Source organism: Xenopus laevis, chromosome 9_10L (assembly GCF_017654675.1).
Source record: "Xenopus laevis strain J_2021 chromosome 9_10L, Xenopus_laevis_v10.1, whole genome shotgun sequence".
Classification (NCBI taxonomy): Eukaryota; Metazoa; Chordata; class Amphibia; order Anura; family Pipidae; genus Xenopus; species Xenopus laevis.
In genome coordinates this window covers 6857471-6870919 of record NC_054387.1, presented here as the reverse complement: position 1 = coordinate 6870919, position 13449 = coordinate 6857471, and positions in this window count along the sequence as shown.

Below are 13449 nucleotides of genomic sequence, written 5' to 3'. Positions count from 1 at the left end.
GTCCCAGAATCTCCTGCCAACACAGAGAAAGGGAAAACCAAGAGCTCCGTGATCAAGTCACTGGAAGTATTACTCTCGAGCTTGCAACTTTAGACAGATCATCAACCCTATTACGGCATCATACAAGAGCTTAGGTACAACCCCAGCAGGATAAGTTATGGCCCCCACGGGAGTCTGGAAGTTCATTGTCACCAAGAGATACTCCCTGGAGTCCCCATGTATTCATTACACAGTAACTTTTCCTTCCTGACCACTCACACCAGAAGTGACCAGATTGGCTTTCACTAGGGTAACGGAACTTCCAGAATCCAATGAAGCCTTAATTTGTTTATCATCAAGATACATTATACACATTGGTGACTCCTGAGTTGGTTTAGACTGAGAAGTGGAAGCAGTACAAGCAAAGGACTTCTGTACCTGTGGGAAAGAAAAATCACACTGCACCGGTTCATCAACAACAGGACAATTTGCAGCAATAGGTCCCACATTTTGACAATGAAAACATTTTATAGCCTCCAGATTGTCTTTTAACGGGTACCTGACCCCTAAGCTTTTCTGAGTCACCCCAGATCCTGTACCCATTCTTTCTGCTCAATCCAGCAACAGTCTATTCCTCCCAACACCTCTCTCCCATAAGTCTTACTTGGGGTCACGGGAGTCCGGATCTTTGCTGTTGGGTTGTGTAGCGACGATCTTGGATCTACCATATCCTCAAGCTGCTAGTATCTCTCAACCACTTCCACCATCTGGGATTCAGACTTTATATCAACATGGCTCACCTACATGCGAAGTGGTCCCAGTAGGGCCCTCAGGAACCTGTCCATGACGACTCTCTCCACAACCTCAGAAGCTGAAAGGATCTCTGGCTGCAGCCATTTCTTTACCAGCCCAGAGGTCATGCATTTGGTCGACTTGTAGATCCAATTGTGGACTCTTTACGCTTGTACCAACGTGGTAACCCCTAGGCATACCAGTATTTCAGCTTTGAGGTTATCATAATTCAATGAAGTCAAAATAGACCTTTTGGGGTTCACCTATGAGGAATTTCACCAGAAGCCCCATCCACTGCTCCTTTGGCCATGACTCTCTCTCTTAAGAAGTATTCAGGAATCGCTCCACATCATCCAGCGGTGTCATGTTCTGTAAGAAGGGGCTAGCTCTTATATACCCCCTGAGGTTACTAGGGGAAATGGCCAAACCACGGAGGTTCTGGAAATTAGCTCAGCCACAAGCTGCTGTTGAACTTCCAGTGCATCTTTCAAAGGAGCAACCTGGGCATTTGTAGCTACTCTTTCCACTTGCATTTGCTATTTGTTTCTCTCTGGGCAATAGTCGCTTGCTGAAAGGCTCCATTTGTCTCTCTCTCTGGATAGTATTTGCTTCCAGCAACTGCATCACGACTCCCATCATGTGTACAACAATGTGTTACAAGACTTAGTCCAGAAATATTGTACTGGCCCTTTAAGACTCTGTGCTTTAAATTTTGTCTGTGCCGGTGCATTATCCACCATATGTGAGATTCAGGATAGCCAGGATCAGTAGCCCAGCACAAACGCTAGTCAAAGGCCACCTTGAACAGTTTTATACAGCTTGGCTGGCTTTTATTGCAAACAAAAATAAACAGGCTCAGCCCACTTGTTTCAACACAGGAATATCAGTCTCACTTAAACACTGATGTTGGTGTATCCAAAAATAAAAATGTCCGGCACTTACAGCATTAGTAGTATTTAGTCCCAAGTTTGGACTCACTCCACAGTCTCTTAGGAGGGTTATTATCAAGTCCTTCCTCCAGTCACTTGGTGATATTTCCAATTGGTGTAGCTCAGTATTAAACACTCAGTCTGTTCCCCGGCTCCTACACAAACACACACAGTCCCACACTGGGAAAGCTCATTCAATCAGCCCACCTGAGTGCAAGAAAACCTGGACCGGCTACACGGCCTGGAACCATTCTGATAGAAACCTGGGACAAACATAAACTGTGTCCAGGACTTTCCCAGGTGTCTGTCAGTCATTCTGTTACAATATATATATATATATACAGTATATATGCACAGGATGAATGGGAATTGTCCCATGCTGTTAACAGGTTCCTAGCGTAATAATCCAGCCTTGCAGTCACCATGTCCTTTTGTTATCCCTAGAGATCTGCTAATGAAACGTTCCTTCTACAGAGGAAGCAGACCCTATGGCTGCAGGGGGGCCCCAGGAGGTATAGAGGGCCCCATGATGCCCTAATTCATATAGAACTGGGATCCCCAATAGTGATGGCCGAATTTTTCCCCTTTCGCTTGATTGAAAGATTTTGATGCCGGCGTCAATTCGCAGGTGTCAAAATCGACGCCGCCGACCCTAAAGTCAATGGGCGTGCTTTTAATTGTCGCCGATGTCGAAATTGTCGTAGGTGAATTTTCACTGCAGTTTTGAGAATTTATTGGCCGTTAGCGAAATACCTCGCAAATTTGCGCCTGACAAATAAATTCGCCCATCACTAATCCCCAACCTTTTGAATCCATGAGCAACATTCAGAAGTAAAAGGAGTTGGGGGAGCAACACAAGCATGAAAAAATGTTCTTGGGGTGCCAAATAAGGGCTGTGATTGGCCATTTAGTAGCCCCTATGTGGATTGTCAACCTGCATTGAGGCTTTGTATGGCAGTACATCTGGTTTTTATACAACTAAAACTTGCCTCCAAGCCTGGAATTTAAAAATAATCACCTGCTTTGAGGCCACTGAGAGCAACATCCAAGGGGTTGGAGAGCAACATGTTACTCATGAGCTACTGGTTGGGGATCACTGATATAGAAGTTAAATAAATATTGGGAAAACAGGGACAACCTCTTGACATAAAGGTTGCCTGAAAAAGAATTTGCTGTGGGGTCCAGTAATATCCAGTTACACCACTGAACCCTACTCTATTCCTCATACTGAGTCCTTGTTTCATTTCATTTCCGCATCCACCCGCCCCAGCCTTTTATATGCTGAGCCCCATGTATGTCCCTTCCAGGGTCTATTCAGCATAACGTCTCAACATGACAGAACAAGCGGTAAGTAGGATCCTCCCAATCCTTCCAGCTGACCTGTAAATGTCTTCATAAATGTCTATATCTTCAGAAAGAGCAGCATCAATGGAAAGACTCAATGGTGCCTCCTCTGAGCCTGATCATGGATAAGCTTTCAGGACTTAAATATGGCGGGTGGTGGTATTGTCGTACACAAGGACAACCCGCCCTCTCCTATATTTCATTTGTATGTCTTGGGATTGTCAGTTCTTCATCTACATTGAGAAGAGTAACAAGTGCAACCAGAGGCAGATTAGGGAGATTTCCTTTCTACCATCACCCACTGTATGGAAGAATTAAATTGGGCCAAATCCGGATAATCTGATAATTTTGTCCCCGGGTCAATGATTAGATCATAATGGGAAGGCAGGGAGAACATCAGGAGAAGACATCATTGCGTTGGTCCTACGGTATTTACTGATCTGTCTAATAGATTTTTAGCTGTTGGACAGGCTGTCGGAGGGGCAGAAAATGCCAACTTGGTCTGGAAGGGTCAAGTCGGCTGGTTTTATTGGCCCAAGTCTAGTGATGGCCACAGAAGGGAGGAGAGGACATTATCAGACAGGGGGTCTGGGCCCACCAGGCTGCAGCATCAGGGCCCCCCAGCCTCCAGCCCCAGCTGCAACCCCCATCCACCAGCCCCCTGAACCTGAGCATACATTTTGGAAAAGATGCAACGTGATCGGGGCCAGTAGTGGAGGTCAGGGAATGGGCCAATTTGACCCTGAAGGAAGAGAGAAATGGTGCTGGTCTCACAGTAATCCCTAAACCTCTACTGCCTCTACCTCCAATCCCTAGATCCAACCCTGAGACCAACCTGTTATTTCAAGGAGTTCTGGCACACGAACTTGAACTTTGCATCACTTTTTCACATTCTCACCTTTTCCCTGTACGTTTCTCCCACCCCCGCCCCAAATCTGTGCAAATGTGAAGCTTCCTGAGGCTCCAGCACCCGCCGGCTCATTTAATCCATGTACAACTGCATAATTGAAACATTTCATCTCCCAAAGGGCAGACGCCTTGTCGACTCACATTTGCCACATCCCGGTGAGTGCGTATGTGAGACCCGAGTCACTTACACTCGTATTCACCGTCTCATACGCTTCTCACTGCTTTTCACTTTCAGCCGCTCCCTCAGGGGCAATGCAGCGCGGGTTGGTGCCTATTCTCGTTATTATTGCCATTGGCATCAAGGTTCATATTTACCAGGCAGGCGGTGGCGCTTCTCATCTTGGCACAGCAGGTTCTATGAAACGCCAGGAGAATATAACTGAGAGGTAGAGCTTTCTGGAGGGTACTGATATCAATCTTTATATGGGATAATACAGGTCTAGTAACCCATAGCAACACATAGGCAGCATTTAAAAGCAAGAATCTGAATGGTTTCCATGGGTCACTAGACTTGGGTAAGCACTCCCCAAAACGAAACTCAAGCGGCACAAAGACGACAATGGGGGCGATTGTGGGTACATTTGGGATAGTCATCGAAAAGCTCCCCCTAGAGCCACCTGTTATAAAGCATAAGTGCTGTCACCTGCTCTTGCTAAGCCCAGGGCAGAACCCAGGGACCACCGAATTAATGGGTTTAATATAAATACAAGGTTATAACATACAATTTCCTCTATGCAGAAAACTGGCTCCACTTCTTATATCCTTGCAGCGCCCCCTTGTGGTTCAGTAGTTTCCGAACTACATTTTTCTTTTTCATCTGTAATAAAATTTGCTCTTTGCTCATTAAAGGAGTTGTTTGCCTTTAAATTAACTTTAAGTATGATGTAGAGAGGGAAAGTCTGAGATAATTTGCAATTGGTTTTCATTTTTTATTATTTGCGGTTTTTGAGTTATTTAGCTTTTTATTCAGCAGCAGCAATTTCAGCCGTCTGGTTGCTAGGGTACAAATTAACATAGCAACCATGCGCTGATGTGAATAAGAGACTGAAATATGAATAGGAGAGGCCTGAATAGAAAGATGAGTAATAAAAAGTAGCAATTACAATACATGTGTAGCCTTACAGATCATTTGTTTTTTAGATGGGGTCAGTGACCCCCATTTGAAAGCTGGAAAGAGTCAGAAGAAGAAGGCAAATAATTAGAACACTATAAAAAAAGAAGGAACAAAGACCAATTGAAAAGTTGCCTAGAAATGGCCATTCTATAACATACTAAAAGGTGAACCCCACCTTAAACAAGTGAAAACCATTATTTCCTGTGCAACACTTTAGGTTTTATTTTTGTCAATTTTATTATTATTTTTGCCTAAAATAAAATATAGCATATATATATATATATATATATATATATATATATATATATATATATATATATATATATTTATAGTAAAGTAGATCCCTAGATACTTGCCTGACACACGGCTGGGTCAATTAACATCATTATCTGACTGGTTAATAGCATAGATGCCAACTAACCCCACGTCATTAGGGAGATAGTGATCCGTTCTGGACTTTATTTCATGTTCCCATTTAGGGCAGAGACACACAATGCGATTTGGGAGATTAGTCGCCCCGGCGACAAATCTCCTCTTCTTCGGGGCGACTAATCTCCCCAAACTGCCTCCCGCCGGCTAGAATGTAAATCGCCGGCAGGGTATCAATTGGAGCGCTTCGTTTTCCTCGTTTCCTCGTATGGCAGTTTTGGCGACTTCAGAAAAAGAAATGCTCCGAGTGCCATCCTGCTGGAATTTACATTCTAGCTGGGGGAGATTAGTCGCCCGAATCTGAGGAGATTTGTCGCCGGGCGACGACTAATCTCCCGAATCTGAGTGTGTGTCTCTGTCCTTAGAATGAAGAGGAATTTAGGCTTAGGGCTCTTATGGACGTTCGGTTTTTCTGCGTTCAGCCGCAGGGGAGCGCAGGAATAGACGCATTACATTTTTTCCAATGGGGCTGTACTCACACAGGCGCATGTAGGTGCCGAACGCAGGAAAAATGCAGCATGTTGTGTCTCTACCTGTGTTTGGCGCCTACACGCGCCTGTGTGAGTACAGTCCCATTGGAAAAAAACGTAATGCGTCTATTCCTGCGCTCCCCTGCGGCTGAACGCAGAAAAACAGAACGCAGGGGAGCGCAGCTACAACCGCCCGTCAGTAAGAGCCCTTAACGATATCCAAAATTATCCCCCTAATGACATGGGGTTAATCGACATCTCAGCTATGGTTTAACCCCTTTAGGTACAGATGTTCCGACAATGGCAAGTCATAACAATACAAAGATCGGGGCTTTAGTTCCCCTTTAAATGCACGTGTCTGTGGCTGAGCTGTCGGCAGCAATAAGATGAACATTGAGACGGGGCTCGAGTCTTTTTCTGCAGCGACAGCACATTTGGAAAGGGCAGCCGCAAGGAAGGGGGTCAAGTTTGCTTTTAGCAGCCGACCCTGCCACCCAGTGAGTTTATTCAGTAGATTCGGGGGGGACGTGATGTGAATTCCAAACCCACGACTCTCCCATTGCTCTTATCAAGTACCACATTGACATTTACCCTGAGCTGCTGCTCTTCTTGCTCCTCATTATATGTCCTCTTCTGTACAGCTATGGGACCTGTTATCCAGAATGCTCGGGACCTGGGGTTTTCTGGAAAACGGGTCTTTCCATTATTTCAATCTTCATACCTTAAAGGAGAACTAAACCCTAAAGTTAAAAAACCCTCTCCCCCTACCCTACATAGTCCCCCCTCCCTCCGGCCTAACTGTTACCCCGCGCAAATGCCCTTTTGGGTTTTTTTTACTTTAAGGGTTTTAGGGTTTGCTTCTCCTTTAAGTCTACTAGAAAATCATATAAACATGAAATAAACCCAATAGGCTGGTTTTGCCTCCAATAAGGATTAATTATATCTTAGTTGGGATCAAGTACAAAAAGGAAACCACTTTGATTTATTTCATTAAAGTGGAGACTATATGGGAGATGGCCTTCTGGTAATTTCGGAACATTCTGGCTAATGGGTTTCTGGATAACAGATCTCATACCTGTATATACTAGTGGCTTACCTGCTTACAGTACTTCGTACAGGTATGGGGCTTGTTATCCAGAATGCTCGGGACCTGGGGATTTCCAGATAAGGGATCTTTCTGTAATTTGGATCTTCATACCTTAAGTCTACTAGAAAATCATATAAACATGAAATAAACCCAATAGGCTGGTTTTGCTTCCAATAAGGATTAATAATATCTTAGTTGGGATCAAGTTCAAGCGACTGTTTTATTATTACAAAAAATTTGGATTATTTGGATAAAATGAAGTCTATGGGAGACGGCCTTTCCGTAATTTAGAGCTTTCTGGATAACGGATGTATTGCTTTCTACTCTACTGTTGTGTTGCAAATCTGGGGCAAAAGTTGCATCATGGGAATTTTGACACCGACAAAATTGGCACCGGCGTCAAAATTCATGCTTTGCGAATTTTCCTCCCGTTTCTCTGAAAATTCGCGAATTTCGTGGCAAAGCAAAACAGGACAAATCAGCCCATCACTACTCCCCAACTTTTTTTAGTTTTGAATGTGGCTTCTTCTTTAAAGGAAAACTATAACCCCAAAATGAACACTTAAGCAACAGTTTATATCAAATTAAGTGGTATATTAAAGAATCTTACCCAACTGGAATGTATATTTAAGCAAATATTGCCCTTGTACATCTCTTGCCTTGAACCCTCATTTTGTGATGGTCTGTGTGCTGCCTCAGAGATCACCTGACCAGAAATAGTGCAGCTCTAACTGTAACAGGAAGAGATCACCTGACCAGAAATACTGCAGCTCTAACTGTAACAGGAAGAGATCACCTGACCAGAAATACTGCAGCTCTAACTGTAACAGGAAGAGATCACTTGACCAGAAATACTGCAGCTCTAATTGTAACAGGAAGAGATCACCTGACCAGAAATACTGCAGCTCTAACTGTAACAGGAAGAGATCACCTGACCAGAAATACTGCAGCTCTAACTGTAACAGGAAGAGATCACCTGACCAGAAATACTGCAGCTCTAACTGTAACAGGAAGAGATCACCTGACCAGAAATACTGCAGCTCTAACTGTAACAGGAAGAGATCACCTGACCAGAAATACTGCAGCTCTAACTGTAACAGGAAGAAGTGTGGAAGCAAAAGACACAACTGTCTGTTAATTGGCTCATGTGACCTAATGTGTATAGTTTGTTGGTATGTTTGTGTGCACCGTGAATTCTACGATTCCAGGTGGCGGCCCTTCTTTTTTAAAATGGCAGTTTTCTATTTAGGATTACCCAATGGGACTTACTACTAAAAAGTATATTATTATGATAATGGTTTATTTACATGAAGCAGGGTTTTACATATGAGCTGTTTTATGCAATATCTTTTTATAGAGACCTACATTGTTTGGGGGTATAGTTTTCCTTTAAACTACCCCATGATTTCACTACAGATCCCCCCTGTATAAAGTCACATTGTGGCCCTAGTGCTTCTCTAGAATGAAGTGCATGTCTCCCTCATATACTCCAGGCAATGAATATTTTCTTACAGCTCCTGTTGGTTTTGCTCAAGCTCCGCTGTCACCTTGTCTCTCCTGCTGACACTTTATCAGGCTGGAGGCATCAGACTATAATAGCACATGGCGTAATACTGCAGTTTAATGGAAAGCTTTGCCGGCTGAATATACATCACACAGACAAGTAGTTATTGCACAGCACAGGGCTCTCTTCTACCCCATCAATCTTTTTTTAATGGGGAGAGAGCAAAAACTTGCCCAGTATATCTACATAATACACAGCGAGATCTTCTCTTCTTAACTATCAAACCTCCACCAGTCAGAGTCAATCAATCCCAGGAAACTGCTGTTGGGCCCAGTGTTATTTGCTCTTCTTTCCTTTTCAGGCAAAGTCTCATTTTATCGGCATCTCCAGTGCAGAACACTCAGTGGGAACAGAGATAGTTGCTCCCCTTACACTTTCCTTCCTATAGGAGTAACCTCTGCTCTGCCACTTACTCCAGTGTGTATCTGTATAACAGAACATTCTGTCCCAGTGGCTGCACAGATCCTATCTGATCCCCATTGTAAGCAGCAGTCCTGTCCTGCTTTATGGCAGCTGAGATTCTAGCTATCTGTATAACAGAACATTCTGTCCCAGTGGCTGCACAGATCCTATCTGATCCCCATTGTAAGCAGCAGTCCTGTCCTGCTTTATGGCCGCTGAGATTCTAGCTATCTGTATAACAGAACATTCTGTCCCAGTGGCTGCACAGATCCTATCTGATCCCCATTGTAAGCAGCAGTCCTGTCCTGCTTTATGGCAGCTGAGATTCTAGCTATCTGTATGACAGAACATTCTGTCCCAGTGGCTGCACAGATCCTATCTGATCCCCATTGTAAGCAGCAGTCCTGTCCTGCTTTATGGCAGCTGAGATTCTAGCTATCTGTATGACAGAACATTCTGTCCCAGTGGCTGCACAGATCCTATCTGATCCCCATTGTAAGCAGCAGTCCTGTCCTGCTTTATGGCATCTGAGATTCTAGCTATCAGAAAATCATGTAAAACCAATGTTATAATTAGTATTGTGTACAAATGAAATACACTGCATATTTGTAAGATTCATATTTACGGCAAGTGGATGAAGAAGACTTTTATGTCCTGACACAAAGAAGAATAATTCCTGGGCCGACACATCATTAATGTTAGTTGTGTGGGATTGTGTAGCAATAAAGAGCCTGAATGCATTTCCAGAGAGGAGAGGACAATACACATCTCATTATTCACACACTCACACTTTGCCCTTGGAACAATTACATTGTCGCTGCCGATGCTCCAGCAAGTGAAAGAGGGAATAAATCACACGAGCTGTTCATAAAACGGAGAAAAAAATGAAATGATTTAGATAATGATTTAGTATCGCTGTGTAAGGGCGCCCTCTTGTGGTTTTATATGTAAATGCAATAGAGAGAAACTTAGAATCAGTGAAATACCCCCTAATCCTCCTTTATTCTCCCTTCAGACTGTTATCCTTCTCCATTTCCTTCTATAAAGGCTAAGAAAATAAAAAATAATAAGATAATTAGCTATTCTAATCCCTCTATACCCCCTAATCCTCTCTAGCCCCCCACTTCTAACCAGAACCTTGTCCGACCTGGGGAGCAATCAGTCTGTCCCTATTTATATTTTACACTCTCTGTATTGAGCTCAATCACTTGTTTTCTACCATTGGTGCTTTTAACTGTCCCTCTGAGCTCCTAACCAATAATCTGTTTAGGGCTCCTAGTGGGCGGGACTATATTCAATTATATGTTATCATGGGGGTAGATTTACTGTACTCCATATTCTTAGGACAGCAAATATCAGCAGAAAATCACATTAAAGCAGTAGGTTTGGGTTTTAGGTTCCTAAAGGGACATTATTGACGTGGAGAAAATACAGAGAAGAGCAACTAAGCTAATAAAGGGAATAGAACGACTCAGGAATGGCCAAGTTGGGGTTGTTCATAGTTACATGATAAATAATTATAAAGATACAAGGGGTCCTACAATAAACACTCTAATGATTTACTCACCAGCTGATCCTTCCAGCAGACGCGAGGGATCCATTGAGATTAGAAGAAAGAAGGTTCATCTTTAATATTCGGGAAGGGGTTTGTTACGAGAGCTGCACGGTTGAGGAATTCTCAGTTGTAATGGCGGATACATTAGACAGCTACAAGAAAGGGTTGGAGAAAAGTGAGAAAATACAGCGTTACCGACTAGCGATGGGCGAATTTATTCGGCAGGCGCGAATTCAATGCGAATTTCCGCATTTCGCGGATTTGCCACAAAAATTTGCCTGCGTCAAATTTTTTCGGACGCCGGCGACATTTCCGACGCTGGCGACAATTAAACAGACACCCATTGACTTTCATTTTTCGCCCGTAACGGGACAAATTCGCCCATCACTGTTACTGACATTAGCTCAGTACAGTTGATCCAGGGTCTGATTGCCCCATATGTAATAAAAAGCACTAAGTTTGCCGAAGAGCAGTAACCCATAGCAACCAATAAGATGTTTGCATTTAAACAGGTGACCAGCAAATTCTACCTGCGAATTGGTTGCTATGGGTTACTGCCCTGGGCAAATTTAGTGCCTTATATTTCATAATCCCCTCTCGAAAGCAAATTAAAATGGCTTTGGATGTTTTTTTACATCCCTTTGAATCATGTAGCACTTAAGGAGCCTTCACCTTGATTCTGGTTAAAGGGGAAGTAAAGTGTAAAACAGAATAAGGCTAGAAATGGTGTATTTTGTATACTAATCATAAACATTAACTTACTACACCACAAGCCTAATCTAATAAATGATTTATGTTTTCAAAGTTGGCCACAGGGGGTCACCATCTTGTAACTTTGTTATACATCTTTGCAAGACCAAGACTGTGCACATGCTCAGTGTGGTCTGGGCTGCTTAGGGATCGTCATAAATGATCAAAACAGCACAAGTCAAATAATAACTGCCAGAAGCCGATACAACAAGACTGATTAATAATCAGAATATACAGACTGCACTGGGTCCTGTGTTGTCATGTAATCTAATGTGGGTTTTATAGTTTTTGTATTGTTTAATACAAACTTTCTCCAACTCTGCAGAACCAGTGGCTGCAGCAAAATAATCCTCCAAATAGAATCCCAGTTTATCTGTTTAAATCTGGCTCCATGATCTTTCCAACTCCAGCTGCAGGGACAAACAGTAAAGGGGATGTAAAGACAAAAATAAAATCCAATACAAATCTCTACACAGTCACCGACTGCTCTACAGGGAAACAAACAAAGCTGCTTGAGTTCTGCATGGCTGGGAAGTAAGGCGGGGGCTCCCCCTGCTGTACATAAGTATGATTGTTTCCCTGCAGAGCAGTTAGGGACCGTCTGACAATTCCTATCCACAGCAGTAAATGAAGGGAGAATTTCACTGCATACAGTCAGGTTTCTTATAAAAACAGTACACATTTTTTAATTAAAGTATATCAGAGATAGGTTTCTTTTTCATTAAAGAATGTAAAAATTGGATTTTATTTTTTTGCCTTTACATGCCCTTTAAGCCCTATTTTAACTGCATTCAGCATTGGCGCTTTGAATGTAAAGAAGAAGAAAAAAGGACCAATTGCAATTAGTCATTTTCATTACTGATCAGATAGAGCTAGCTTTCCAGTTCTCGGGCAAGAGAAGGTTCAGGGTTGTACCTGTACCATTTACTCTTTTCAGGTTCCTTCCCATCCAGCTTGTCAATCAACTAACCAATTGTAGAAAGGAAGGAGTGGGAATGGTAAGTTGATTGACACCAAAGCTCTTTCAGCCAATGAGAAGGCTTAGATTTCTGTTCCTCTCGAGGCCAATGTTCCCATCTCATGCGCTTCCCACCAAGTCTTTATTGAGATACAATTTGTACTGGAAGTTGTAGTTGCAGAAATGCTGCATTAGTTATCAGGGAATCTGCAGTAGGAATAGAGATGGAGGGATCCCTAATAAAAGGCACTGTTTGCCCGGGGCAGTAACCCGTAGAAACCAATCAGGATGAAGCATTTACTGGTCACCCGTTTCAAAGCAAAAATTCAAAAGAGGGATTTCACACTCTAAATCAAAATAGAAAGTATTTATTACATAAAAAAAATAGTAATGAGTATGTAATAAATATTTTCTATTCTGATTTAGAGTGTGCAATGTCTATACTAATTTTGGAGACTCACATGGGGAGTCTCCGGAGGATTTGCACCTCTTATTGCATTTCTACCTGTTTAGAAGCAAATATCTTATTGGTTGATAGGGGGTTACTGCTCCTGTGCAAACTTAGCGCCTTTTTATTACATATGGGGTTGTGTTTCTATTACTTCATCATTCCTACCCCTTTTTATCCCCCACTTGCAATAGTTTCCCTTTAAAGAGATTCTTTAAAGTAATAATTCCCTCTACAATATAAAATGTCATTCCTGAACCAGCAAGTGTATTAGTTGTAATATTGGTGTGTAGGTGCATCTCAGCTCATTTTGCCTGGTCATGTGATTTCAGAAAGAGCCAGCACTTTAGGATGGAACTGCTTTCTGGCAGGCTGTTGTTTTTCCTACTCAATGTAACTGAATGTGTCTCAGTGGGACCTGGATTTTACTATTGAGTGCTGTTCTTAGATCTACCAGGGAGCTGTTATCTTGTGTTAGGGAGCTGCTATCTGGTTACCTTCCCATTTTTCTGTTGTTAGGCTGCTGGGGGGGGTATGGGAAGGGGGTGATATCACTCCAACTTGCAGTACAGCAGTAAAGAGTGACTGAAGTTTATCAGAGCACAAGTCACATGACTGGGGGCAGCTGGGAAACTGACAATATGTTTAGCCCCATGTCAGATTTCAAAATTAAATATAAAAAAAATCTGTTCGCTCCTTTGAGAAACGGATTTCAGTGC